Source organism: Mesoplodon densirostris, chromosome 14 (assembly GCF_025265405.1).
Source record: "Mesoplodon densirostris isolate mMesDen1 chromosome 14, mMesDen1 primary haplotype, whole genome shotgun sequence".
NCBI lineage: Eukaryota > Metazoa > Chordata > Mammalia > Artiodactyla > Ziphiidae > Mesoplodon > Mesoplodon densirostris.
Window position 1 is genome coordinate 85,976,266 of NC_082674.1, and position 24,357 is coordinate 86,000,622.

A 24,357-nucleotide genomic window follows, 5' to 3' on the forward strand; every position below is an offset into this window, starting at 1 on the left:
GCCCCGCCCATGGTAACAAACACATGGGGTCAGGTGAATTAAAATCAAGATGGAGCCTGGAGGATAGAGCCTCCACATCTCACTCACGACTCAGTGTGTGCCCATGGAAATAAAATAAAAGCATTAGGAAAAGAACCAGATATTATAGAAAAGCCTCCATGGTCTCTCCCTCCACTAAATTGCATTATCTTTGAGTGGTCAGAAACACATTCTCCATCAAGCCACCAGTTATTTAATTTACTTAGTTTGAGCAAGAAGTCTCTAGAAGTATTGTAAATTTCTCCCATTCAGAAATGGCTTTTTTCCCTCTAGATTCCTCTGCTATAAAGCCTTGAATTTGAATTATAAGGGGAGGGCATGGGTGAAAGCTCAGAAGACCTACAGAGGGTCATGACATAAGGAAATTCCAGCATCAGGACTAGCCTCTTCTTGGAACACCCTGGCAATTTTCACAGATGTCGTCCCATCCCCCAGCCAGGTTGGCAAACTGTCCAAGTCAAAGGCAGGATTTACCCTTCCCCAGCAGCTACCAGATGCTCTGTTCCCATGATCCCGAGCACAAGAGGAAGGAACTGAGTCCTTCCAGGAAGAGTGATGGCTGGTGTGAGAGGGAGGGCAGCAGGGGGCAGACAAAGAGAATGTGCACCTATAATGGGACAATCTGTGGGACACAGGGACAAAAGGGGAGTGGGGCAAAATGTGGAGCAACTCTTCTTGGGGCAAATGGGGAAAGCAGCTTGAAATCACAGAACTTAACTGACTTGTCCAATATCTTACTGTCAAAGAAAGAGGGACTAAAATTCAACACTTCTGTCTTCCAGTATATTTTTTCCTTCTTTTGCTTTCTTTCAAAATTCGTGCTGTTCTTATCTCTGAACACCCCCACTTGCAGATTTCCTACTGAGTACTTGTTTTGTTGGCCCTCCCCTGCCATCAGTTTCCTGACCCGTCCTCTGCCTGCATTGCTCTGATATGATTTCAATGGATTGACCAAACCCCTCCTTCATTTGAATTGTGACCATCTTCCAAGTAACCTGTAAGCCCATGCTGCTTTTCTTCCATTGAGCACACTTTATGGTCAGTCAGGATTACACACCATCCCTTGCAAATGGACCTCCTAGAATCTTTAAACATCTCTCTGATGGGACCTTGCTGGTCTGTCTTCAGATGTTTTCAACACTGGTGTTTTCCTTATTTTTCTAACTTCAGAGTACAATAGGGTCAGACAGAGAATTCTCTTTCACAGTAGTTTCCTTAAGCATGGCCTGATACAGGCTTAGGATACACCAGAAGATAGGCTAAATCTGTTCATTAAGATCTGACAGGCATTGGACCTTTGATACTCAGAGAAGGTAATTTTCACTCAACAAGAGTGATTCCAACCTAAGCCCCACATATTTTATCCCATTGAAACCCCACTGTATTAGTTTAATTTTGCTGTGTGACAAACTCCCACTTGCTTTCAGGTTATTGGCAGAATTCAGTTCCTGGTAGTTGTAGGACTGAGGTCCCATTTCCTGCTGGCTGTCCACTGAGGTGCCACTCTCAACTGCACACCTTGGTACATGGTCACCTCCATCTACTAAACCAGCAAAGACACAATAAATCTTTTTGGTGCTTTGAATCTTTTGACTTCCCCTTACACTGTCAATCAGAGAAAACTGCATCTAAATGGCTCATGTAATTAGATTGGGCTCATTTCAATAATCTCCCAGAAAGTTCTCATTTTATTGACTCAGTTAACTTATCAGTGACCTGAATTCATTCTTCAAGAATCCATTTTGCCATATAACATAACATCATTGAGGGGTTGATATCTCATCTTGCCAAAGGCTCTTTTCACAATCAAAGGGAGACAGTATATAAGATCAAGTGTCATTGGGGGTCATTGCCATTCTGTATAACCCAGACTTATCTGCCATTCATGCTTCCCTGAGTTGCACCTCACTCAAACCTGTATAATGAGATAATCCCCCTATTTCTTATATGAAAACACCTGAAGGATTGGAGACTGAGACATTTCCTCTCTAATTTGCTTGTACTTGCCCCTTTGGCCATTCTCCACCTCTCTCAATCACCCCCACCTTGTACAGAAAATGAGCTCCTGTATCTCTTTCCTCACTTAGAGAAAATCCAGGTGGCCCAAGTTATGTTTGCTAATTTTCGAGAACATTTTCTTTTTTCTTGACAGTAGCTGAACCTCAACACACCTTCCCATGATAGAGCTCCATAAAAGAATAAACATTTCTAACCTAAATCAGAATGTTCCTTGGGAGGCTTCTCAGGCCAGGTATTCTGAATAAAGGGTAACAGGGCTCTGCTTGATTTCCTTCCAGTTTTTGGTGTAGTGACTTGGACAGAGCTGGGCCCCCTAACCCCTCAGCTCAGCCACTTCCAGAAACCCCTCGACAACTCTCGACCTGAGAGTCCCAGCAAATGGGTGGCTGAGGAAGCCCTCTCCTAAGCACGGCTCCACTCTCTTTGCTTTAAAATGTGGTCTAAGCCCTTATTCTCTCTCTTCTTTGTCCTTGATCTAAGCTTCTGACCTAATCTGTTTCACTACTCATGGTTATCAAGACAAACTGGGACTGTAGCATGAGGAGATCTGATTTTTAGTTTCTTCTATCTTCTTATCATTTGAATATAAGCAACTATCAGTCATGCAACAAACCTCAGGGTCACTTTCTGCCTTTAACCATGACAAAGATCATGGGGCCAATAGCACTAAACACTGGAAGATCTGTTAGGATTTTATCAAAGCAAATTTTGAATGTCACTGTCTCTTCAGTGGATTTTGAGTTATAAATAAGACAATCTCTTTATGTGGTACTTTATAATCAAAAGGGTTAAAGATTCTAAATATTTAATCATCGGCATTTAAAAATTATTGTGAAGATGGCTTTAAAAGTATATAAAAACTCTAAAAAACCAAAAATTTGAATATTCCTTACCTTAAATATGCCTCAGGATAGGATTAAAAAAAATAGAAAAGCTCACCCACACAAATATTTTTATTTTTAAAAATTTTTTCATACTTTTATTTTTATTTATTTATTTATTTAAATTTTATTTTATATTGGAGTATAGTAGATTTAAACTGTTGTGTTAATTTCAGGTGTACAGCAAAGTGATTCAGGTATACATATACATATATCCGTTCTTTTCCAGTTTCTTTCCCCATATAGGTTACTATAAAATATTGAGTTGAGTTCCCTGTGCTGTACAGTAGGTCCTTGTTGATTATCTATTTTTATATATGGTAGTGTCTATATTTTAATCCCAAATTCCTAATTTATCCCTTCCTCCACGTTTCCCCTTTGGAAACCATAAGATTATTTTCTCTTTCTGTGAGTCTGTTTCTGTTTTGTAAATAAGCTTATTTGTATCATTTTTTAAATAAATGATATATGATAATTTATTTTTATCTGTCTAAGTATGATAATCTCTAGGTCCATACATGTTGTTTCAAATGACATTATTTCATTATTTTTATGGCTGAGTAATATTTAATTGTATATATGTACCAAACCCACACAATTTAATGGTATTCTAGATGACTTTTTCCGGACTTGTTTTCTTGCAAGATTTCCTAACCCATGACCTCTTGAAGTCCACAATATTTGATGTTAACAGATATTTCAGGAGAATATTTGTCTAAAATTCAAGTTTCCCACTCCCACTTACCACTGCAACAAAAAGCATAAAATACCTAAGAATAAACCTACCTAAGGAGACAAAAGACCTGTATGCAGAAAACTATGACACTAATGACAGAAATTAAAGATGATACAAACAGATGGAGAGAAATACCATGTTCTGAGATTGGAAGAATCAACATTGTGAAAATGACTCTAATACCCAAATCAATCTACAGATTCAGTGCAATCCCTATCAAACTACCAGTGATATTTTTCACAGAACTAGAACAAAAAATTTCACAATTTGTATGGCAACACAAAAGACCCCGAATAGCCAAAACAATCTTGAGAAAGAAAAACAGAGGTGGAGTAATCAGGCTCCCTGACTTCAGACTATACTACAAATCTACAGTAATCAAGACACTATGGTACTGGCACAAAAACAGAAATATAGATCAGTGGAACAGGATAGAAAGCTCATAGGTAAACCCACACACATATGGTCACCTTATCTTTGATAAAGGAGGTAAGAATATACAATGGGGAAAAGACAGCCTCTTCAATAAATGGTGCTGCGAAAACTGGACAGCTACAAGTAAAAGAATGAAATTAGAACACTCCCTAACACCATACACAAAAATAAACTCAAAATGGATTAAAGACCTAAATGTAAGGCCAGGCACTATAAAACTCTGAGAGGAAAACATAGACAGAACACTCTATGACATAAATCACAGCAAAATCCTTTTTGACCCACCTCCAAGAGAAAGGGGAATAAAACCAAAAATAAACAAATGGGACCTAATAAAACGTAAAAGCTTTTGCACAGCTAAGAAACCATAAACAAGATGAAAAGACAACCCACAGAATGGGAGAAAATATGTGCAAACGAAGCAACTGATAAAGGATTAATCTCCAAAATATACACGCAGCTCATGCAGCTCAATATCAAAAAAATAAACAACCCAATCCAAAACTGGGCAGAAGACCTAAATAAAAATTTCTCCAAAGAAGATATACAGATTGCCAACAAACACATGAAAGGATGCTCAACATCACTAATCATTAGAAGAATGCACATCAAAACTACAATGAGGTATCACTCCACACTGGTCAGAATGGCCATCATCAAAAAATGTAGAAAAAATAAATGCTGGAGAGGGTGTGGAGAAAAGGGAAGCCTCTTTCACTGTTGGTGGGAATGTAAATTGATACAGCCACTATGGAGAACAGCATGGAGGTTCCTAACAAACTAAAATTAGAAATACAGTATGACCCAGCAATCCCTCTATTAGGCACATATCCTGAGAACACCATAACTCAAAATGAATCATGTACCACAGTGTTCACTGCAGCACTATTTACAATAGCCAGGACATGGAAGCAACATAAGTGTTCATTGAAAGATGAATGGATAAAGAAGATGTAGCACATATAATATAATAATTAATATTCCATTATTACTCAGCCTTAAAAAATGAATATTTTTTATTCATTTTATTACTCTGCCTTAAAATATTATTCAGCCTTAAAAAATTACACAGCCTTAAAAAATGAAATTTTTGTCAGCCTTAAAAATTACTCAGAATATTACTCAGGCTTAAAATATTACTCAGTCTTTAAAAAAATGAAATTGAGTTATTTGTAGTGAGGTGGATGGACCTAGAGTCTGTCATACAGAGTGAAGTAAGTCAGAAAGAGAAAAACAAATACCGTATGCTAACACATATATATGAAATCTAGAAAAAAAAATGGCAATAAAGACGCAGACATAGAGAATGGGCTTGAGGACACAGGGAGGGGGAAGGGTAAGCTGGGACGAAGTGAGAGAATGGCATTGACATATATACACTACCAAACGTATAATAGATAGCTAGTGGGAAGCAGCCGCATAGCACAGGGACATCAGCTCGGTGCTTTGTGACCACCTAGAGGGGTGAGATAGGGAGAGTGGGAGGGAGACGTAAGAGGGAGGAGATATGGGGATATGTGTATACATATAGCTGATTCACTTTGTTATATAGCAGAAACCAACACACCATTGTAAAGCAATTATACTCCAATAAAGGTGTTAATAAAGAAAAATTGGGAACAAGGAAATAAAAAAGATAATAAAGGAGTTTTGCCTTTTACTTTGAAAGTTTTAATGTTTATTATGCAAGGATATGAATTTATTTATTTATTTATTTTAATGAATAATCAAGTGTTCGAGATATCTATAATGTAACCTCTGTCAGGTAGGAAGTTTTCATACTTGCATGGACCTCTTTCTGGGCTCATTGTTTTATTCCTTAGCTCTATTTTTCTATCACTGCACCAATGCACTGTCTTAATTATTAATTACATAACTGGTAAGACAAGTCTTTTCAACTAGTTTTTGGGGAGAGTCTTGGCTATCCTTAGCCCTTTTTTGAACATTCATGAAAAATTCCTGGTCATGATTTTGATTACATTTTGAGATAAACTTAATTTAGCCATCAGTTTTAGTTTTTTAATATATTGCTGGGTTCACTTTGCTGTTAATTTTGGTTTCAAGTTGGCATATTGGTTCATGGGTGAGATTGGCCTGTAGTTTTCTGGTTTTTTTTGTACTGTCTTTGTCTGATTTTGTTATCAAGTTATACCAACCTCACAGAGTGTGTTGGGCAGTGTTCCCCTTTCTTCTATTATTTTAAGAGTTTGTATAATGTTTGGATAATCTGTTTCTTGACTATTCTATAGAATTTACCTGTAAAGTCCTTTAGACCTCATGTTTCCCTTTCAGTAGGATTTTTTTTTCTTTTAACTAACAGTTTAGATTTTTAAATGGTTATTAAAGAGAATTCAGTCTTTTTCTTTGTGGGTCAGTTTTGGAAATTTATATATTCTAAGCAGTTTATTAGTATGAGGTTATTATAATGCTTTTCTCATCTTTTTAATGTTTGCTACATCAGTAGTTAGGGTCCCATTTTATTTATAATATAATTTATTTGTGCTTTCTCTTTTTTCTTGATCAAGTTTTGGCTTCATGATCCTTTCTATTATATATTTATTTCATGTTTCATTAGTTTATGTTTCCCTCTTTTACTTTCTTCCTTCAAATATCTTTGTATAATTCTATAGTTCCTTTTTGACTTGTTACTTTGTTCTTGATATTTTTACTTTTTTCTCCTTCCTCATAATATAATTGAATTAAAGTTATAACTATCCATCAAAAAAATTTCATTTTTCCTTTAGAGGCTTTTGGAAAGCTCAGTTTTCCCTAAGGGAAGAATGATGGGACTCTCCCTGATATCGTGCAGGACTAGACACCATGTCAGGGTGGGGTCTGTAACACCAGTAGATCTATAAGGGGAAGAGAAAGAGAGACACAGTAGGACATGAAGGGAAAGAGGGGAGGGGAGGACTTCCAGAGCAAAAGTCCAAGATAGCAGGTCCAACCGGTGTGATTTAAAAAAGTACAAGAAACCTGTTTTTTTCTGCAAGGAAAATGGAATGGAAACAACAATAGAAATAACTTAGGAGGTAAGATTCAAGACCCTTCAGTTAAAGTTCTTTTCTTCCAATGTACTGCAAAAGTTACTTAATTTCATGTCAAGGATCATGAGCTCTCTGAAATTTTCCCTAGTAGCAAGCATAGTTGCTCCCCACAGTTGCACAGATATTGGCATAAGGCAAAGGACTTTAGTACTTGTAGCATGATGAGTTTCACAATATTCAGCTCAGTTCCCCTTACCCCCTAGTCCCATGGTGGCACATAGATGGGCCCAGAGAGGTGCCTTCATATGTAACAGGAATGAAATATCCCCTATAATTATGCTACAGGAGCTTAGGAAACCTGAATCTTTATGATGAGCAGTAAGCTAGCCTACTCTTTACCTCAGAGGGAAACATCTTTCTTGTACTGGAGAGTAACCATGCCTGACTTACTTCACTCTGAATGGAAATACTATGTCCATTTTCTAAAACTATAAGCAAGGCTGTCCTTTGCTTTAGAGAGAGATACTATCTCTATTTTTAAAGGCTCTTCACTACACAGACATCCTTGCAAAGATAGGCCAGAAGAAAGGGCAGTCAGTGCCTCTGCTTGCATGAAGTGCAGAAACATCAGAGCCCCACAAAGAATTGTTTCCCAAGTCTTCTCTGAACATTCTTTGCTTCCTCAGTGAAACAACAGGGTTCTTTTCACTTGTGATAGTCAATGACTTTTAGAAAAAGATGATATGTATGTGTTTAAAAGTCTGGGGAAGGGTCCTTCGGAAGCTTGCAGCAGTAAGATGCTGAGCATTTCATAGTCTTTAAAAGGATGGGATTGAGCAATGAATGTACATAAAGCACTATACAACTAGAAATCTTTTGTCATCTTTATGATGCATTCTGAATAGCACCTAAGATATGGCAAGGCATATCCTGAAGACAGCATCTCTGGTTAACATTTTCTTAAAAGAACAACTCTTGGGTTTTAATGATCTAAACTCCACACAATGTGTATATCCCCCAGTGCAATATTTTTTCAGCCAAAATTTATATAAGAAAACTTCATAGTTGCATCCCCAAATCTCAATGTGAATCTCAATATGAATCTCAATATGAATCCTTTAATAAAATTACAAGTACAGAATTACAAGTACAGAATCATGTGTTCTTTTCAAAAAAGAGTGCAAGTCACAGATGATGCTGGTGTAGAGAGAGGAATCACTGGGTCATGCACCTCATACAATAAAAACAATTTTTTTAAACAAACTCATTCATTGTGTGCTAATCAGGAAATCAAGTTTTAAAGAGTTTTCCTTTTTTTTTTTGAGGAAGGCAGAATAATTTTTTATTATTATTTTTTTAAATTTATTTTTGGCTGTGTTGGGTCTCATTTCTGTGCTAGGGCTTTCTCCAGTTGCGGCAAGTGGGGGCCAATCTTCATCACGGTGCACCGCTCGCTATTGCGGCCTCTCTTGTTGAGGAACTCAGGTTCCAGATGCACAGGCTCAGTAGTTGTGGCTCATGGGACCAGTTGCTCTGCAGCATGTGGGATCTTCCCAGACCAGGACTCGAACCCGTGTCTTTTGCACTGGCAGACAGACTCAACCACTGCACCACCAGGGAAGCCCAAGAATTTTCCATTTTAACATGACAGCTTGCTACTTAAACAAGGGTGTTCATGGGTTTTAGAGCATTGGTTGGGGGATTGGGGTTTGGGGTGGAAACCCACTGTATCATGTTTTTTTTTTTCACTTAAAATAATGAGATATAAGCTCACAAGTAAAATTTTTAGACTAAAGTCAGATTTTCAGGGATATTTGCAATTGGATTCAATTGGAAGAATTATCACCTTCTTTATCATCCTCATTTGCTACCATCAGATTCTACATAGGCAAGTGTTGGTCATTTTCTTTAATTTGAGGAAAAGGGCAAAATCAGGAGATGAGATGGGCTGTCAGTAGGGGTAACGGTCTGTCCACTCTTCCCTGCGTCTCTCTTCCATGAATCTCTTTCCAAATATTTTCCTAAATATTCCCAAGAGGCCTGATCTCTTGAATCCCTTCTGGGTTACTTCTTTGCTTCCTTTTGCAGCATCTCCTGGAAGATTTTTTTCTCACACCCTCTGCCTCTCAGGGACATGGGAACTGGGCACCTGGAGGCATTCAGAGTATGATAAAACTTTACCTTTGCCTATAAGAAAGTGGGACTGATTGTGGGGAGGATACCTTACATTTGACAGTTCCAGCCTATTCCTGGAAGGGCTTCTCTCCATTCTGGGAATCTTTCTGAGCCCATGTCACCTGTGTCCCTTCTCAATGCCCTGGCTTTTCTCTGCTCACTTGATAAGCTTTGATTTTACCTCTACCCTTTGCTCAGGTCCTGCTATAATAAATCTTCCTCAGCTACTCTGGTAAAACCACTCAAGCTGTACGGTGAGTGGGGGAATGGAAAAGGAGGTCCTTCACTGCCTCAATCTCCTACATGTACATTTTATAATTAAACAGAATGAAGCATTTCATTGTAATTTATAATAGCTCATATTCAATTCAATAGTTGTATCACAATTTATTAAACTTATACAGTTTGTTGAATGTCTATATTATCTTTATTTTAATTTTAGAAGATATAGGAATAAATAATTTCTTTAATCAGTCATTTAAAATGCTCATGATTGTTTTAAGTGATTTTTTTCTTATTTTAAGAAAAACCAGAAGGTACTTCTTTCTGGAAAAATGGCTGGCAAAATTTCCTGCATTGGTAGAGAATCATTAAGCAGCCACTTGGTTTATAGACCCAGAATATGGGTACAGAAGTGGCCTTGCTGGAGTTCCAGGTAATCTAAATATCATAATATTTAACACATCCTTAGGAGAACAGCAATATCCAGTCTAAACTTGATTTAGAGAGAACAGTTTGAAAAGATTTAATAAAGTATATCACAGATTTTTCCAAGCATCCTCCTAATTCTCTATCCTTTCATTGCTCTGTGGAGAGGACAGTGTTTTGATTTTATCTTCATCAGATGACTTATTGCCTTTTGAAAATATACATCATCACCAAACTAGTTTTAAAAATTCATGCCATCTAAGCTTTAAGTGTCAGTGGGGCTGGTTACTTTCAAAGAGAGACTGAAAATAGCCACGGCACATTTACATAATAATCTGGGCAAAAGAAAACTACAGAAGGACATCCACTATGTAAGCTGGCAAAAATAACTGAAAAAATGGAATAGTGATATTATATGATGTCAGGTGTCAACAGCAAACTGACTTGTCCTTAACTTAGAGTCTGCAAATTTAGGATGCCTCCCCTCACTGGACATGCTTGTATTTTGATTCTTTTGATGGTAGTCATATGGTAATTGCTCATTATTAAGCAAAAAAAAAAAAAAAAAAAAAAGAAAAAAGAAAAAGATTTAACCATTTTTCATATCCCATAATCCCAATTACAACTTCAAGTTTTACTTACTTCCAATTCTCCAAATATGTCTGCAGTTATAATCCCTGGGGACCTACCCAGTTTCATTGCTTTCTTTTTCCCTTTCTGTAAGAGCTCCCAGGTGTTCCATAAGAAAACCCAATCCTTCCATCCTTCTGAGAGTAACCCTTCCTGAGGTTTGCTAATAGTGATCACACTCCAAGATCCTGGACAGTTTACAACTCATGTAATTCATCTAGGATAGTATATCCTCTTTGCTCTAATAATGGTTCAAGTATGCACAGTAATTCAGGCTTCAAGTACCAGCCCATGACATACCCTTGCCTATAGTGATTTGCTCAGGTTTGTCTAAAAATAGTGAAGCTCAGGATTCTTTTATTTTATAAATTTAGGGAAGAGTATAAATTCTCTATTCTGATGTTGAGTAGCAATCAGTAACCCCAGTTGCTGCTGGAAACTCTCTTGTGCTGTAACAAAGGAAGGCCATAAACAGGTAAAGGATACAGATAAAAGAGAATGCAGACAAGTGAGCCCCAGAGAAATGACACTTGAGCCCTGGTCAAACTGAGCTCAAAGCCTTCCTCACTGTTAGATTTTTCAGTTATGTATCCAGTAAATACCTTTACATTTTTGAGCCAAATGATGTTGGGATTTTTCTTACTTTCAACTACAAATATCCTATCTAACACAATGGGTTCCAACGGGAAGAAGAGGATCTGTTCCCCACAGCTGTGGTAGCCCACCTGCCATTGAAGGGAGAACTCAACTAAAATAGAAACTGGCACAAGTACAGTCACTGTGAACTTTTCAAACCCATGTTGTTACTTTAAACAGGGAAGAAAATCAAGACCCCTGGCATTGTACAATCATAAATTTATTTAAACTGATAGAGAAGTGTTTCCACCAAAAATGCTGAAGGAGTATTTAGTCAAGGCTGTCTATCCTAGAAAGAACAAATGAAATTTAACAAACATTAGAAAAAAAAGACACTACCATTCATTTCATCTCTTTATTTGAGAAGCAATACCCTTACAAGGCAATGCTATAGTGTTCTTGACCCATATGGAACATTTTGTCAGTGGTCTCATATGATAATTTTTCCCATATTAGGGAACTGGCCCAAAACATGTATTTTTTCCACAATGGAAGCTAGTGGTGAGGGAGGGGTGGTGATAAGGTGGAAGACAGATTAGTGGTCTTGAAATATAGATATACACAAAAAGGCTGGGTCTTGCCTTCAGTTAGGTAAGGCGAATTTCTTCAAAAAAAAACATTAGTTTTTCATCCAAAAAGTGTTAAAAAAAATCCTGCTAGACATTAAAGTCATAACAACCCCAGTCCTGACTGAGGTCAGAGTGCTTTTAAGGCCCAAGGACAGAGGACCTACTGGGGTCCATTCTCACAAGTACCCTATAGGAACAAGGCAGCATGTGGTTAGATGGACCATTGCTATCTGCACATGGTAAGTTAAGTACAGAATTTGACAGATATTAGAAAACTGTACTCAGTTTGACAGATTACATTTATGTCTGTTGAAACCAATCACATCAAAAACAGGTTTTCATTTTGATGATCTGTTTTATCCATTTAAGTAGTCTGTTAATTCATTTGCATTGTATTTTATGAATATTAATAAAATCTGTTCATTATGTTTCACACTGATGGTTTAGGAAGTACAGTTCTAAACATCATCACATACCCTAAGACTGGTTGCCTCATACCCTCAGAAACCTGTCTTGGGGGAATGTGTGAGCAATAGAGTGTGTGGGAGAGAGATGTCTTTAAATGTCCACAACACACATCCTACAGAAGCAGTGCTGATGTACCTCAATATAAATACACAATACACAAATATACTAAGAAGAATATATATATATATATATATATATATATATATATATATATATATATATATGTAGTTATTTCCCCAAGGACCTGGGTGAAATTGGGCAGAGATTGATCAAAGTTTCTCCTTGCCCACCCACTTCTTTCTTCTCAGAGTTTCTCTATGGAAATGAAGCAGAGAAGACAAGCAGTGGAAGACTAATATTTTTATTATGAACCTTGAAAAACCAGGTTATGGAACACACAAAGGAGCCTGAAATTAGGTTGGGGAGAAGGGAAGGTCAGAATAAGGTGGTCAGGTTGGGGGTATGGGGAGCATATCCCCCTTTGGGACGGGTCTTCACACTTGGTTCCAAGTCCATGATTAGCTGAACACCAGACTCAAGCTGCTGACTTCCCATCTGGCCTAATTCATGAACTTGCAGACGTAGGGTAAGTTCACATAACAGTTATAATCTCTCCACTTCAGATACCCTGGAGAGACAGAAGGGCTCAAGTGAATGGGGCTGGTGGAGCTTGAGAACCCAATGGAGATGCATCCCAGATTCTGGCCTAGGACTCAAAGGCCCTCCGTTATCTTCACAAGGGTCCCACTCCAGGGGAAAGAGACAGAAAGAAAGGAGAGAAGAGAGGGAATGGGAACAGACAAGCCAATATTACAGTTCCAGTCCAGGAGGACTCTCTGAAGACCAGGCCCAGAAATGGGGAATGAGGGGATGTAAAAGGCTAAGCAGAAATGATTTCCTCTGTTTCTTTTTTTTTTTTTAACATCTTTATTGGAGTATAATTGCTTTACAGTGGTGTGTTAGTTTCTGCTTTATAACAAAGTGAATCAGTTATACATATACATATGTTCCCATATCTCTTCCCTCTTGCATCTCCCTCCCTCCCACCCTCCCTACCCCACCCCTCCAGGCAGTCACAAAGCACCGAGCTGATCTCCCTGTGCTATGCGGCTGCTTCCCACTAGCTATCTATTTTACGTTTGATAGTGTATATATGTCCATGACACTCTCTCACTTTATCACAGCTTACCCTTCCCCCTGTTTCTTACCTGTGTTTCTTGACAGTCTCTAACAGTAGCCAGGGTTTGAGATGGTGGCTGGATTTCTCTCCCAGACAACGTAATTGAGCACATCAGTGCTACTCCACTCCCATCCACTGGCATTGGGCTCAGAGCCCTATAGAGCAGAGGATGGAGTCAGGTGAGGTGGAAAGGCCTTTAGAGTTCTCCTGGCCATATTCCATCATCTGGAATGACTGATCCCCTCCCCAGCATCATGGAATTTGCTCTGCTCTTCTAGGTGATGCCCCATAATTCTCCTCTGGGAAACTCTCCCAAACTCTTTGCTCTTATTGGCAAATTCCAAAGCAAATGATCACAAATACCAATGGAATCCCTATGAGTAATGTGTCACTGTGTGAACTGCACTTGGTGGTGCATTTGTGATTACCCTCAGAACCTCCAAGACAATGTGTTTTATAAAAGGGAAAAATGTCTCAATCCTAAATCTTCATTTACCACTTGCTAAACACAGCATGTACAGACTCAGGGAAGCTCAGAGAACTGAATTACAAGGCATGATGTATGAATTGTGTAAAAGTTTGACAAGAGGCATTCATTTTAGCTGGAGGCTAGGGACCTGCACAGAACTCAGCTCTTCAGCTGGCCCCAAGGTTCTCCATTTTCTCCTATTATCTCCTGAGCTCCAGAGATCTCTAGGATATTTTCTTGGCAGGGGCAGGGGACAGGGAGGGGCCTGGGTGGCCATAGCATCTAAGGAGGTAACAGATTAAAGAGGATGTAGGTGTACCTCTGTGGGGTCATGGAACCCAATCCAGACATCTGAGAGGAGTTTCAAATTGTTCTTGAGACGGGAGGCAACAAAGGATCCTTCAACCCCACTGAACACAGACACAAGGTTTCCTGAGGGTCTCTTCTGGCAGGCCATCTGTGTGGAGAAGGGAGGGACTGGGGAGGAGCTTGAGACCCTCACTGAGGGAAGGACAGGGCTAAGGTAGGTGAGAAGGGGCTGTGTTTGCAAAAGATGAGGCGCTCATTCTCACCCTCAAGAAACTCTAGAGAATGGAGACTCCCAGACCCCAAACCCTGTCTCTAATTTGTTTCTCCTTATCAGCCTTAACTGCAAATCCCAGCACTCATGTCTGCATCCATCCAGGTTTGGGTGTTATAAACAAGGCATAACAGTAGTACACATAGGCCATGGAGCGTTTCGGACAGCTGATCCGTGCACAGGGCAGTTCCTTCTGGGAATCTTCCCCTGAGGAGGAAAACATAAAGGAGAAGGATGGAATAAAATGGAGAGAAGATATTGGAGTGGGGGGGTGACCTTGAATAATATCTATGAGGCCAGTGCTTGGGAAAGTGACATCGCACACCTGACTGCCTGACACTATTGCCAACACTCCCAGGATTTTTTTTTTTTAATCATGAACTAAACCTAGTAATTGGGAGATGGTCCGTTTTCTTTTTATTCATCTGCCTTATTCAAAAGTCCAACTTTTCTCCTTTTCTGGGCTGACTATTCTTTTACTGGATCCTTCAGTCTTTCTCCTTCTATTCATCTCATTAAAAACACTCTATACTTTCCCTCCTTAACACCCACATAAATTAGACTCTACTGAGAAAATGGAAATCATCTCATCCCACTGGTACTGGACCACTGGGGAGTCTCCCACCACTAGTTACCCTGAAGGAAGGAGTGATGATACAGGAATTGCAGGCAGTGTTGTCATGTGGGGATGTACCATTACCATGGTAAGCACACGGGAGCTTTCCTCCTCTTCTTGGCCCTGAATAAACACTGGGAACCCAGTGCTAGAGGCAGAGAAGTCTCACCTAGGACCTGAGACAGGAGCATTAGGCAGGAGCACAGCATCCATGGAAGGCATCATTTTGTCTGTGATGTGCAGAGGCAACCAGAGAACTAAAGGAAGGGTGGTCAGAGAGAGGGCATGAGAAACCCACTGTTGTACCTCTTGTCTCTTCCTCTGTCTAGTCCCCTTAGAATAAATCCATCTTGATGGCATCCATCCCCTTCTAAATATCAATATTTATTATAAATATCAATAATTCTCATGAATAAAAATTCTTTGGTGTCCTCAATACTTTTTAAGAGGGTAAAGTGTCCTGAGATCAAAATGGTTTGATAACCTCTGATTAACAACGAGATACCAATTTCCAGGACAAATTTTATGTTACAAAACAGGGATACAATCAACAAAGTCTAGAAGGTGGGGTAAACTCTACAGGATAAATGACTCCATTTCCTTAGCAAATGAATTTAAGGAAGTAAAGCAATATGAAATTCTTAACATTTGAGAGATGTATTAATCAAATACAAGGTATGTCTCATGTTTAGATCATGATTTGAACAAATCACATGAGAAAATAATTTTGAGACACTTAACTAGGTGTGAACATTTGAAAATATTAAGGGGTTCTATTATTTTTAGGTGCGATTACAATATTGTACTTATATTTAAAGTGATATTATCATTTACAGATAGATGATAGAATACTTACAGTTGAAATATGTTGTTCAGGATTTGCTTCAAAATAATCCAGTGTAGTAAGGGTAAGAAAAGGAATATAGATGAAATGAAAGGCCATGTGGGATAATTGTCATTGCTTGGTGATAGATACCTAGAGGATCAACATACTATTCATTTTGGGTTTCTTTGATTATTCTTCCATAAAATCTTGGGAAAATTTTCTGGAAAAAAGAAAAACTGAGGCTCAACAATTTGTTGAGAAAAAAAATTTAAGACCAGTCTGACTCAAGAATATAGGTGCAAAATTCCTGAACAAAATACTAAGCCAAAGAAGTTTACCAGTGTATGTAATAAATGAAGGTAAGAATATTTTAGTAAAAATATTACTAAATTTGACCACTTTAAAACAAAAACAAAAATAAAATAACAAAGTAAATGTGAAGGGAAAAATGAGAGAAAATACTTTAGATATATATCTGACAAAGAATTGATTTATAGAATATGCTTATAAAAGTAAATTCAACAAGAAATTGAACAATACATTCATTAGAAAAGAAGAGTGAAAAAACATGAGCATGCATTTCAGTAGAGAAGAAGCACAGTGATCAATACATATATGACAATATGTCAACCTCATTAGCAATCAATGAAATTAAAATCAAAATGAAATATAATTTCACACCTATCAGAATGACAAAAAAGAAATTTTGACTTTCCAAAATTTTGGTGAGGGTTTGGAACAATGAGTTGTCCATATTGCTGCTGGCAGTAGTATAAATTGATAGAAACTTTGGGAAAACTGTCATTTTCTTACAGCCTGATACTCAATCATTCCACTCCTAGGAATATATAGTTTGCATATAAATGCCAAATAGTATGTATACACAGGATGTTAATAGCATCACTAATTATAATGGCAAAAAAGCCAAAAACAAACTAAATGTCCATTAACAGGAAACTGGATAAACATTTTGTGGTTTAAATAAGCAATGTATCTGAGTGAAACTGAGTGAACCACAGTTACAAGCATTGGTATGGCTTAACCTCAAAGACATAATGTTGAGGAAAATTTATCAAAATACAGAAGATTATAAACTGTGTAATTTCATTGTTTAAAAGGTCAAAAACAAAATTTGAAAAGGCTTCTATATCATTTAGGCATACTTATACATAATAAATTATATTAAGAAGAGGGGAATGATAATTTCAAAATTCTGAATTGTTACCTCTGAATGAAGGGAGAAGGAAATTGTTGGAATGAGGGCACAGGAAGCTTCAAATATATTAGCAGTTATATACTTTTTAAGTATAATGGTGGTTACTTGAATTTAAAAAATGTTCTTTTAATCATATAGATAATACTTTTATTGTCCTCTCTCTATAAAATATGGTATTAAAAGTTAAAGAAAATTGAATTAAGTAATGTAAGAAGACCAGAAATAATTTTAAATGGTCTTTAAATTATTAGAGTTAGCCCACAGAAATCAATCTAAAACAATTGTTGAACTTCAGACAAAGGTTTCATCAAGATAGTTGTCAGGTTATAGTCATCAGAAGGCTTGACTGGGGATGGACTATCCACTTCCAAGATGACTCATTAACATGCTAAATTTGTGCTGGCTGTTGGTAGAAGGCTTCAGTTCCTTAGCACATGGACCTTTCCATAGGGCTTCTGGAGCGTTCTTACAATGTGGTGATTAGCTTCCTCCAGCACAAGTGATCTAAGAGAAAGCAAGGCAAGAGCTGCAATGTCATTTAAAACATAGCTTTAGATGTTGCACGTGGTCATTTCTGTAATATCTTATTAGTTACACGTGTCAGTTCAGTCCAATATGGTATGGACTTATATGAGCATGTAAATACCAGGAGGAAGGGATCATTAGGTCTTATCATAATAGCTTGCTACCAGAATTGGAACCTGATACTTTATCAGTTAGAAGTCATAGAAGTCAGAAGTCCTATATAAGAGGGCTGGTCCTTTATTTTATTTTTCTCCTCTAGGATATCCTTCTGAATGTATGTAATATATACCATTTTTACATGGGAGGATAAATTTCACTCAATTCCATCCAACATCCCTCAAACTTCAAATAAACTTGGATGTGTGTGAGAGTAGGAAACAGGATGTTTATCTCCTGCTAGTTACAGAATCTAATGCTTATGGCCCTACCTATTCAAAATGTTCAGTTATAAACTGAATTTATCATTCCTCTCCTGTTTAAAATCTTTCAATAGTTTCTTCATTATATATTTTTGTGATTAGCTATTGCTGCACAGCAAACTATCCCTATTTAGTGGCTTAAATAAACAATTTATTACTATTTCTAATGGTTTTGAGAGTTAACTAGGCATACTTATATGGTTTTTCCTGGGGACTTCTCATGCAGATAATAGCTGGAGCTGGAGTCACATGAAGGATCAAATGGAGGACTGAACCTCAAAGATGACCACATACAGGAGTGTACTTGATGCTGACTATTATTGGCTGAGAACTCAGTTGGATCTGTTAATTAGTGTGTCAACATAGGGCCTTTCTATGTGGCTTGGACTTCTTATAGCATGAAGGTGTCAGGATAGCAGGACTTTCTTTGTTGATCAGGGCTCTTAAAGGGCAAAGAAGAAGTGACCAGTTGTCTTAGAATAGGTTGACAAATGACATTATGTCATGTACACCATACTCTATTGGTCAAGCATGTGTTTGTATTCCCAGCATCTAGAACTTTAAGCACTCAGTGATGCTTATTTGAATAAATTAATAGATTTATTCATAATGATTTTGATAATTATAGCAGCTGCATTTAATTTCATAATGCCTTCCAGGTTTAGAAGACTTGGATTTTAATTTTATTTCTTTCATTTAATATGTTAATTTGGGGAAGTAATTTAATCCTCCCCTTCCTGGATCTGTGTTACTCAGTTTTCCAATGAGGATTTTGGATGAAGCAGACTCTGAGGTACATTCTATAATTCTCCTTTTGTTGGCTGGAATGCTGTAAATACCATGAAAGTGGGTCAAGAGACCCACTGAAAAATATTTATTGCTCTCATATTAAAACCTTAGGTACTCTTTAGGATGGTATCTTCTTACCTTATTGCACCAGAGGAATAATTTTTGAGCAAGCTTTGGGAAAATTACACTATCATGAAACCAGTCTGGAAATGGAGCCATTGCAGATCATTTTCACTCTATTATTTAGTATTGACTGTTGCAAACAACTTATTTCCAAAATGGAAACGCACATCTGCTGGGCTCTCCTTGCATATTTGTATAAATAGAATATACTTAAATAATTGTCACATAGTATTTTCAACTAAATAACTTTATTCAAGGTGTACTAATTTGTTAAATTCTGTGAGCTCAGCTGCCTTGGAGCTTTAGAAGAAAGCTAAAGAACTTTGCCTAAAGAACTTAACATGGCAACTGACATATATATATATATATATATATATATATATATATATATATATATATATATATATATATGTCATATGTATGACTATCCTTAAGCATGGTGCCTAATACATATAATCACATAATAAATGGCAGCTAATCATAATGTTATCTTCAGTGCCTGGTAGTACCATAATAGATGTTCAATAATTTTCAGTGGAATGACATAAGTACATATATATGGTCTGCAGATAAAAGTTATGGAGAAGTGACTCCATTGAATCATTTCTGTAGCTTACCAGTTAGTTGATTAATTCTTTAGCATTCAACAATGTTCTCTTGAGGACGTCAAGCTAACAATGCTTTTCCAGCTGTGTATTTTCTCTGTATCCTTAAATGCAATGAAATTATATTTATTTTTTAAAGGTATTCAGAAGTTACTAACTCAGGAAAGCACTTTACTCATAAATTCAGTGTTATCAAAGAATTGCCAAACTAATTTTTGCAGAAGCTCATCTGATTCTAACTACTATTTAATCAGCACTAATTTTGTGCCTGGCACTGTGCTAAGAGCTCTACATAAATGATCGATTTAATACCCAGATCATCATTATGAGACAGCTATGCTTACCCTCATTTTTCACACAAGAAAATGAAACTTCGGGAAGGTTGAATAATTGGGTCATCCTTCCTCAAAAGTAACCAAATGAGGATTAAAACCCCCAAAGCCAAAGCTATGCTCTTAATCTCTGTTACCCACTTTTGGGGAGAGAAGATACTTTTTTTTTCTTATAAAAAAGAAATAGAGTACTGGCTTTTGCTGCAAGGCTACCCACTTTTGAACCATGAAAGAGGAAACATTTTTTCTAAGATATTTAACTTACCATTGGAATGAACTTGACATTTAGAAGACCTAAGCCCAGAAAATCTGATTTCTGATATACATGGAGGGGGTTGAAAATACTAGGGAAAATCTGTGACTAAGGACCATGTGTGGTTCCTTGCTAAGCTACATTAACCTAATGGACACTAAGAAAAAGAATGTGTTCAGTGGAGTTATCAGATTTTCTTTACTTACTCAAATACAATGCCACCAATTCCTTGTTTCTAGAAAAGGACTGCTACTGTTCCTGTTCTCCCTGTAATAAGTCATCCAGATGCTGTAAGTTCCAACTTCCCTCTGATTTAGGCAGTTGTCAAAATTTCCAATACTGTCCATTATTTTCTTTTATCCTCAAAACTACCCTGTACATTAGGCAGGGCATCTGTTAATGTAACTCCACATTACAATGAGGAAATTCAGGAACAGGAAGGGACCCCAACTTAGTCTATGTCACACTGCTCATCTGTGACCAAGTCAGGATAAAAACTGAATTCTTCCTCTGAATTCTTCCTTGTCAGTACTAGACTCCACACTATTTCACTTGAATTAAAATATTCAGGTATTCAGCAGCAAAGACAAATTCTGAAACGATCCAATTAATTGCTCTCTGACGTGCTATATTTTTGAAAGGTTTCACCTCGCTTGATGGATTCATTAATTTTAGAACATCTTATTTGCTTTCTGCTAATGGAATTTTCAGCAGATAATTGGTTAGTTAGCTTTTCTAAGCCTCATGCATAGTTTCCATGTCATTTTATGCAAAGATATTTACTGCATGGAATATTGGTCTAATTAATTTTTGAGAGCAACTGGGAATTGCTCTAAGTTATTCTTGTCTGGTTACAGACAAGAATTCTTGTTAAGGTTACAGCATGAACCTTAACAATATCATTGGGGTTTCTTGTAAGTATAGGTGCCCACATGTGTGAATCTAGGTGCACATGTTTGCAGACATAGGTTCAGAATGGTAGTTTTGCTTTGTTAAAATTAAGACATGGTTTTCTAATTTTTCAAGTAGTACATTTTTCTATAATTGTTCTAGCTCTAGGTAATACAAGAGCTTGATTGTGTTGTATTCCAGGGAATCCTTCTGGAGTGGGGATGTATGAGAATCAGCATGCTTACAGAACGCAGAGAAAACTCACTAAGAGGATAGGCTTCCAAACCCAGGACAGTAAATGCAAAGGATGGGTGCAAAGAGAAGTCCATTACATGCAGCTTTCTTCATCCAACAGGATGGAATGAGGATAAATGTCAACTCTGGGAGCTGCAGTGGTTTTAGGCCCAAGGAATTTGTATTGAATTTGGAGAACCTGAGATAATGTAAGAAAGTAAAAGCAGTCTTGGGGAATGGTGTTGTCAGTCATAAAGGGTAGATTTTCAAAACTGAATTATGAATCCCTGCTGAACTCAGGTGCAAATTATGAAGCAAAGTTTGCAATTCAGGCAAGCCTAATAATAGACTAATGGAATAAGTGAGGGCAATTTGTCTCAAGGGCAATCTGCGGATTTGTTGCAAGTATTTTTAGGCTGGAAGCTGGAAGAGTATATTCAGATTCCATAAGATAGTGGGTAGAGTTACTAGAACACTGGATACGTTTGTTAAGATTGGTTGTGTGTCTGAGATGGAAGGAATCAGTGTGGAGAAAGTGATATTTTGAACTGGTCATGTTCTCTCCAGCTTCAAGTACTTGACACAGGGTTTTCCTTCCTTATGAAATACTCATTTGCTCCTTCCTTCATCCTTTCTCTAATGTGTTCCTAGTTATCATTTAAGTCCCACCTTAAACATCACTTTTTTAGGAAGACCTTTCCTGAAGTCTTGTCTAGATAGTGTTCTGCTATGTATTTCCCATAGCATTTTGGCCCTTTGCACTTTATTGCAATTATTTACTCTATACCTATTTTTCTGTCTGGGCTATAGGATCAGTGAAGAAAAAGACTATAGTTTTCTTGTTTACTATTATACCTCGGTCCTTAGCATTGGGTCTGGCTTGAGTCTGAGCCACACTCATGAATTCAGAGATGTTTCCAATGATATATGACTGTAACTGTCAGAGCTGAAGCTAGAACCAATGTTTTCTGGCTTCTTATCTACTGAGTTTCAGTCTAGATAGCAAAAAGAATTCTTCAGCAGTAGACTGGTGTTCTAAATCCAGAACACCATTTGGCTTGCATGGATGAGCAATGAATTTGGACTTAACTGCTCTGGTGTCAACTGTCCGTTCTTGAGAAATAGTGCTCTCATGACCTTTTCTGGTTCAGAGGAATGATATGAGAATCTAGTGAGACCTATGGTGTAAAAATTCTTTGAGGAGATTATGGTGTAACCATGTTCAAGGATATAGATGATATTAACATTATCCTTTACAAAGTTCTTTACATCTCAAATTTCAACTGCATTTTATGATGTCTGTTGGACTGGGAGATATATATATATATATATATATATATATATATATATATATATATATATATATATGCACACACACACACAAACTACTGTCTAAACAACTCATGACTTACTCAAGCTCAGTGGCAGAACTGAAATTGGCTTCTAAGTCCTTCAAAACAATATTTCCTGTATAAAATTTTAGTCAAGTTCAGTGTGGTGAACATTTATATTTTTCTACTAAGTTAAAGAGGTGGACAGCTCCACTTGCACTATTTTATTAAGAGAAAAATCCAGTAAGAACTTGAGCCCTTGAGTGTTTGTTCTTTAGCCCACTATGTCTTAGCACATCTGGTTTGATGAAAGTCAAGAATTTGACCTTGAACTCCACCTGTGACTCATAAATGCAGGTCTTCAACTTACAGGTAGTGAGCAGCAGTAAACTTTCTCCTCTGCGAAGGAGATGACTCACAGTTCAGCACTATAAATGGGGACTAACGAGTGATCAGGGACATTGCTTTCAAGTGGAGAAGGCAGCAGGCAAAACTCCAAGTGCTTGAATTATTTAGCAGAACATGCTTACCTTGGTGTTCTTGGTTTAAGCTCAAGGCAAAAGCAGAGATCCTCCAACCAGTGATTATAACCATAAATCACCCTTCTCACCACCATAAGCAATGTCTCAATGATACTCTAAAATGTGTTTTAACTTTTCACAGGGGGATAGTTTGTGATAAACTAAGTACTTTTGTCCCTCTGGTTATACTCTTTATATGTGCTTTAAATAAAGTGTTAAGGTTGTTTTATTCACCTCATAAAATCAGGAATGCATCAAACAAAGCCACCATGGGGGTGTTTATTGGCTGGAGTTTATTTTAGTGAAAAGTTTACTCACTAAACTTTTCCCACCAGCAAGTGATTGCCATGCATGTGATGTTAGGGGAGCAGTCTGATCCACACAAGGTTTTACCTACAGCAAAGTTTTGAGGAAGAGTAAAGAACTGAGTTTTTTCAGGTCAAGGATGGGTTTAAATGTATGCTTTGCCAGTTTCTGGTTATGTGAGATAAGGCAAGTGACTTAACGTCTCTGCATCTGTTTCATCAGTGAGAAAATGGAGACAATCTCTCAAGATTCTTCTGAGAATCAAAGAGAAACATTGGCTTTCCCGGCACAGCACAAGGATAATGAGGTGGCACAGCACTTTGGATCCAACTATTCCAAATTTCACATGCTAGTTCACTCCCCTGCTGACTATGTGTCTGAATGCTTCTCATGTCATCTCAACTTTAATTTTATTTTTTTATTTTTTTAATTGGAGTATAATTGCTTTACAATGTTGTGTTAGTTTCTGCTGTACAACAAAGTAAATCAGATATATGTATACCTATCCCCTCCCTCTTGGACATCCCTCCCCGCCACCCACATCTAGGTTATCACAGAGCACCAAGCTGAGCTCCTTGTGCTATATAGCAGGTTCCCACTAGCTATCTATTTTCCACATGGTAGTGTATTTATGTCAAACCCAATCTCCCAATTTGTCCCACCCTCCCCTTTCCCCACTGTGTCCACATGTCCGTTCTCTACATCTACATCTCTATTCCTGCCCTACAAATAGGTTCATCTGTACCATTTTTCTAGATTCCACATATATGTATCAATATATGATATTTGTTTTTCTCTTTATGGCTTACTTCCCCCTGTCTGACAGACTCTCAGATGGTGATGATAACATCTACCATCCAGGCTTCTTTGTAGGGTGAACAAACATTTGCTGCTACCTGACAGCTTTGGAACCATGAT

General features: G+C 37.5%; 1 pseudogene; it reads right to left on the bottom strand.

Moving 5' to 3' along the window:
• Positions 1-12,783: 12,783 nt before the first annotated feature.
• Positions 12,784-15,277, bottom strand: LOC132501779 (lithostathine-like; annotated as a pseudogene).
• Between the last annotated feature and the right edge of the window lie 9,080 nt (positions 15,278-24,357).